Source organism: Gymnoscopelus braueri, assembly GCF_963280865.1.
Source record: "Gymnoscopelus braueri genome assembly, chromosome: 15".
NCBI classification, from domain to species: domain Eukaryota; kingdom Metazoa; phylum Chordata; class Actinopteri; order Myctophiformes; family Myctophidae; genus Gymnoscopelus; species Gymnoscopelus braueri.
The window spans coordinates 29,145,711-29,153,148 of record NC_137620.1 but is presented as its reverse complement, the minus strand read 5'-3'; positions in this window follow the sequence as shown (position 1 = coordinate 29,153,148).

The window sequence follows — 7,438 nt, the reverse complement described above, 5'->3', positions numbered from 1 at the left end:
TTCAAATAAAATGTCACTTCTCTAAAATAAGAATTATCAGCCCCTGCCTAGTTTGTTCTTGGTCATATTATATAGGCTGAAAGAGACCTTGGAAATTCTACAGGGAAATGAGAAGAGGAACAAGGAAATCTACCCTGTGAGAGTTATGAAGCCTGTATCTTTCACACAGTACAAAATTAATGTGTACTCTGTCTCTGACTCAGTGTACCAACTATCATATTATTGATAGTAATTATAAATACAATCATTATAAATAATTGATAATCAAATCTTTAAAATGTTACACAATAGCCTAGCTATGAAATATGAATATTGATTAATTTAAGGGTTTGTTTCTTGAGAAACTTGTTTACTTGCTGCTGGAACTTTTGTTGATGTTGGAAAGTAAAAATAAAGGAAATCTTTAAATGACAAATATTTGAACAAACATGACACTTAAAATACTTTTGCTTAATTAGATTTAGCAAGTGTGTGTGTGTGTGTGTGTGTGTGTGTGTGTGTGTGTGTGTGTGTGTGTGTGTGTGTGTGTGTGTTTGTGTGTGTGTGAGGACTTGTTGATGAACTTGGACTTGGAGCTACAGAGGGCAGTGTGGGGGTTGGACTTGTTGAGGCCACAGATGTTATAAAACAAAAAAAGAAAAAGGTCAGGGGTCACCCTGCCTGCCTACCCTGAAATCCAATCGGTTACGGTTCAAATCCAACTAGACGGGGTTCACCACAAAGCGTAGCAGCTCATAAAAGTCATACACGGATGACTGCATGTGCACACACAGACATCACTTCTAGAACCAATATAAGAACCGATGCGCATGCACACTAAACACCCACCAACACTCACTCACCCACACACACACACACACACACACACACACACACACACACACACACACACACACACACACACACACACACACACACACACACACACACACACACACACACACACACACACACACACACACACACACACACACACATGTTCGACCCATCCAGCCCACAGTCGGGGGTCCTTAGTACCCTCTTTACCACAGCACCTGGGCAGGGTTGGCTTGTATTTCCTTCAATGTCTTCAAACATCGCCCCACACCCGTTTGATGGCTAATCCTGGCCTCCCAGACACTCTCTCCCAGCCAGTACCACAACTCTAACAGACTGGTGACTGTGTGTGTGTGTGTGTACCGATGCCATAACAACATCCAGACCGGTCCACACATGAGTCCACACACCCGAGAATGGTGGAATCACCCTCTCACCCCTGGGTCGTAAATCACCTGTCCCCACTAACAGAAATAAGGTTCCGCTTGCCGACTACAAAGAAAAAATGAGGTTCCCATTGCCGACTACAAAGGGAACGGGACCGAGGAAGGCCTGTTTTTATGAATGCAGAGACGTACCAGACATTCGTCACCGAAGTCCTTGACTAGACGACTGGTGGACATCTGGAGATGGTGGGAACATTTTACAGGGGGAGCTGGGACATGGAGTTGCCACCAGCGGAGCTCAGAATACCATACGATATCTGCATCCATCACAAAGTGATAGTTTATACAGCATGTCTGAGGGATAAATAATATTGATTGGAAAGTTCACATAGGCAAGGCCAAGCAAGGCAGGACAGTTTTATTTGTATAGCACATTTCAACAACAAGGCAATTCAATGTGTATAGTTTACATTTGTATGTACAGATATTACAGTATTCATTGCCACTTAAAGGTTATTTTAAAAGATTATGTTTGTTTGATAGCCTAATATATAATTTCATCATGTAACAATTTTTTCTAAACCTTCAAAAAACCCAGCTTATTTTCTAATGCTGATATTGTCAAATGTAAATGGATATGAATTAAGTTATATCAGGAATACATACATCAAGCACTACGACTTTAAAGATATAGTTTTAAATCGATCAAACTCAAGTGGATGGCAGAGTCGACACCACAACTATAACAAAGACCTCCCGGGTCCCGGGGAGACATCAAATTTCTCTTTTGGGTCTTGAGTCTTGGGATTTAAGACCCAAAAGAGAAATGTGATGTCTCCCCGGGAGCCTGGGTCTTGACTCAAGACTCTTTTGGGTCTTGAGTCTTGGGACTCAAGACCCAAAAGAGAAATTTGATGTCTCCCCGGGAGTCGGGACCCAAGCCTCAGCACCAGGTTTCCATGTTCAAGTCCCAGACCTACGGTAGTTGATTATGAAATTGCTGTGAATTTGTTAAAAACTACTAAGTCATTGACTGAGTAATGGTGTAGTAATACTCAGTCTTCAAGTTTTGCAGCTAAACTACAAAAGAACAACTTAAGAGCATTCAAAGGCAAAAGCAGGGTCGAGCAGGAAAGTTACATAATGAAGCTTTAAATGCTGGAGTATTTCAACTTTACTAACTGAAGGCTAACACAAAATAACGCTTCAAGAGTACAAAGAGACATAATGTGAGTGGCTGAGAGATGGTGTAGTGGTCTAAAGATCAGACTCTCCGCATTGAGATTCCATGTTCAAATCCCAGTCCTTCTTTGGTTCATTGCTTTTCAACTTTACTAACTAAAGGCTGACATATAAACACTTCAAGAATACTAAGAGACATCCGTTGAGAGACAGGGAGAGATGGTGTAATGGGATAGTGATCAGACTCTCAGCTCGGAGGTTCCATGTTCAAATCCCAGTTGTCCCACATTTCAAAATTGTAGTACTTTGACATTTTCAAGGCCAAAATACAAAAAAGCAAGTGAAAACCACTAGAAGACGACACCTGCTAAGAGACAGTGAGAGATGCTGTAATGGGACAGTGATCAGACTCTCAGCACAGCGCACGGCGCAGTGGTGTGGTGCGCTTGATTGGTTGCCTCTGCTACAGACAGTTCGCAGGTTCAAGTCCCATGTCATCAACGTACACGGGGGACTGCGTCTCTCCCCTGTTTCCTGATAGCTAAAGGTGGGGGGTTATGACTGAAAGAACTCTTCCCAGCTAAAGTTTTACTAATTAATTAGTATTAGCTTTATCAGCTAATTAAAGCAGACACAGGGTTATTGTAATTTAAAGGTATCCCTGAGCAAGACACCCAACCCCTAACTGCTTCCGTTAATTAATAATGCATTTACATTTTACATTACATGAGGTCATATACATTTATAATAATATAGTATAATATAATATAATGTAATATAATATAATATAATATAATATAATATGATATGATATGATATGATATGATATGATATGATATGATATGATATGATATGATATAATAATATAATATAATATAATATAATATAATATAATATAATATAATATAATATAATATAATATAATAAAAAACACATTCGTTGTAAAAGACGTGTCTTTTCAACATATCTCTTTACCCACTGGGCACACACAATACAACCAACGGCCATACGCCGTGCATATGCCGTCCATACGACGTCCGAGTCAGACCTCAGTCAGCAGCTGTTTTGCAAAAAATATGTTGAAACGACGTCGACACACGTCCGACTCGGACGTCGTATGGACGGCGTATGCACGGCGTTTGGGCGTTGTTGTATTGTGTGCCCAGTGGGTAGACGTCTGTTGAAAAGACACGTCTTTGTGCAACTTGAATTATGGATTTTTGATTGCATTTTAAGTTTTAGATGGCTTTTCCCAACACTGTAGCCTAAGTGAACGGTGAACAACAGTGATATTGTAAGTTTATTAAGTGGAATTCATAATTCATAATTGTCAATTATTGTTTCCCCTTCCTATAAATGTAAGGCAAGTTTTAGATTCATCACGCACAAACCTTACATTTCCCCACCAACATAGAAAGAATGCTATCAGTAATTTATCTACATAATGTATATACACAATAAAAATATGCTACGAATAATTATGTTGTCAGTGGTTTATAAAGCCCTGCATTGACTTTTTTCAGCCAGCAGGTGTCGCGGCAACAACATGAGACCAAAATACTTGATAATCACATGACTTTTTGCCTTTTGTAGTCAAATGCATTTATATAAAAAATAATAATAATACCAACTAATGTCCCTGCCCCGGTTGACATCCTTATTTTTTTACTCTATGGTTGACATAATCATTTTAGCCTGCTTTACTTTATGTTCTTTATGGTAGTTAATGGATAGCATACCTGCCAACCTCAGACCGTATGGTAACAGGAGATTTTTTTTGCCAGGGGGGGGGGGGGGGGGGGGGCTCTTGACCATTTTTAACAGAGTAGATGTAATTTCCAGATTTTGGGAGTTTAACACTTTTATCAGGCTTTATTTACATAGGATCCATTAAAAAGTTAAAATTAGCAATAAAAGAGCCATATTTAATAATAACATTTGGCTGGGGACCCCCTGGAACCCCCCCCAAGGACCCCACTTTGAGCTCCAATGCTTAACGCTTTTTGAAAGTCCTGAAAAAAAAACAAGACTCCCGCAACAAAAATCGGCAAGACACACTCCGGTTTACTTCCCGTATCTGCATAGTCTCGCGTAGCTATCTGCGTGAAGTGGGCGGACGCCAACCTGCTTCCGGTCTCCTAAAAAGGCGTCCGCCCACTTCACGCAGATAGCTACGCGAGACGCGAGACTATGCAGATACGGGAAGTAAACCGGAGATGGTGTGTCTTGCCAAAATATGTTGCGCTAGTCTTGTTCATGGGATCATGGGATCGATTCCCAGCACAGGAACGTCGGCATCTGAGCAATCTGGCTCCCACGGGTCTACTATCTTTTTTCGCCTTTATCATAAGGTTGCTGTATATAGAGGATATATATAGAGGATGAAATAAATAATTTATTAAATCATATAAAATACATTGTAAAACATGAGAGACATGACGTTTTATTAGCAAGACAGTCTTTTATTATAATATAATAATATTATTCCTCATTTTGCTGGTTTCCCCTGAAACCCCTTTAATGTTACAGAGCACAACCGCCATAGAATCTCCGCTGATGTGGCCATAGCTGAATGGTTAGAGAGCCTGCCTGGCAAGCCATAAATCCCAGGTTCGATCCCAGGCCTCAACAATGTGTCACATTGTCCCTGAACAAAACACTCGAAAGAATAGTAAAATAATTTTTTTTTAAATAAAATATTTATTTTGTATCAATTACACACTCCATGAAGCCTTGAATTTGTGTTGATTTCTTTGTTTTTGACACATTCCTGAGCACAGACTCAGACATATTGGTTGGATGCATGGCGCATATAATAGGCTATCACATTGTAGATTAGTAGGCGATAATTCCAATATTCACTCCTCATGTTTAAGCCTAACTGAATTATATATTTATGGACTTGTATATATAAATTGTATATACAGTGGTAGCCAGTTGGTTTCTTCACCATTTTCAAACCAGTACCTTTTTCACCCCCAGGTGGCGCGTTCACACTGAGCACCATCACAGTGACTGTATCTCCTTCCACATTTATCTACAATCTACAAACTCACTGTGAGCTTGTAGATCTGCTATTTTCAATCGGCTGAAATATATTTAGGGCTGAAGTGGTTTGTGTGTTTTGTAATTGTAATCAAAATCTACAAAGTAACTAGTAGTAACCAAAAGTTTTCATTTAATTGTAGTGGAGTAAAAGTACAATATTTTCCTCTGAGATGTAGTGGAGTAGAAGTAAAAGTATTAAATACTCCAGTAAAGTAAAAGTACCTCAAAATAATTATTGTACTTAAGCACAGTACTTGCGTAATTTTCAGATGGGGGTTCCTGGCACAACACTTTTTCAGATGGGGGTCCGCAGCCCAAACACATATTAATCTGGGGGTCCTTGACTTGAAAAGGTTTGAGAACCACTGCTGTAAGAGTCCATATGGACCCCTAGTGGGCCCCGGACCTGATGTTGAGAAACAGTGTCTAGATCAGTGGTTCTCAAAGTGTGGTCTGGGGACCCCCAGGGGCTCCAGGGGGTCCCCAGCTAAATGATTGAATCAGTTGATTCAGTTACAGATCTACAGAGCAGAGGAAATAGCTAGGGACAAGCCCCAACCCCCCACGTGGCTGCTACTTCTTTGTTCAAAAGCAGGGCACAGATTTGCATGTCAATGTCACTGGCTGACGCAGGAAGTCACACAAGACACATACACAGACTCTCAGCTGAGGTTACTTGAAAATAGCTATTCTTCAAGCTGAGAGACAGATGAAGCAGGGACCCCTTAGCTGAGAGACAGATGAAGCAGGGACCCCTTAGCTGAGAGAGAGATGAAGCAGGGACCCCTTAGCTTAGAGATCTCTCTCTCTCTCTCTCTCTCTCTCTCTCTCTCTCTCTCTCTCTCTCTCTCTCTCTCTCTCTCTCTCTCTCTCTCTCTCTCTCTCTCAGTTAAGGGGTCCCTGTTTCATTGTGTTAAAACTGCAGGACAAGCAGGTCAAACCCCAGAGCAGAGGAAATAGCTCATCTACAAGCTTATTCCCCCCTATTAGTTAGTGAAAAGGATCTGCAAAGTTGGAGGTCAGGGTACGATTCCTACTTGGGTCGCCTAAGGCAGGGGTCTTCAACCTTTTCAGGCCAGGGACCCCCAAACTGATCGGGAGATGGAGCAGGGACCCCCTACCTCGTAGGGTAGGGGGGGCTACCACATATATTGTATATTCATGTATACAATTGTGTTTTATATTGCCTGCTCCTATACGCACCTGCCCCAGTAGGCGTACAAAATAAAAATTCTCTACAAAATATGTATAAACATACCATGTTAGTGTGCATTGTGCCTCCATTTATCTGTTTGCTATGGATTCATGTTATGTTTAAAGACAATTTGACATTTTGGGTGAAAAAAAGAAAAATAAATGTTTTTTTTTTTTCAAACAAATGTTTTTTTTTCAAACTAAAATATTGTTTAATCAAACCACAATTTCGCGGACCCCCTGCAGTACCTCCGCGGACCCCCTAGGGGTCACGGACCCCCTGTTGAAGACCTCTGGCCTAGAGCCTTGTGAAAAATGATGGTGTTTTTTACTTTACTGGAGTATTACTGTAGTTTGAGTTGCTATTTTTGAATAGCCAAATAAATCTAAAATGACAGAGACATTACTTTGTAGATCTTGATTACAATTACAGAACACACTAACCACTTCAGCCCTACAGTATATATATTTTGAGTCATTATTATTATTATTATTATTATTATTATTATTATTATTACCCTTATTAAAAGAAAATATATATATTGTGATACAAAATGCCTAAATAAAGCAATAGATATGAAATACATACTGTAATGAAATTGAAATGAAAAAGGTTGAGAATCACTGGGTTAAACTGTAGAATATAGTTAAAGGGATATTTCACTTTAAATACAAATTGAAATGTGTGTGTAAACCCTTTACACACACGTGTTTTTTAAATTGTCTCTTTAACAAGAAAAAATGCAGTGCAAATAGGACTTGGTTTAGAATAGTACCAATAGTTGCTCGGCCCTGCCATCTACTGTCCACTT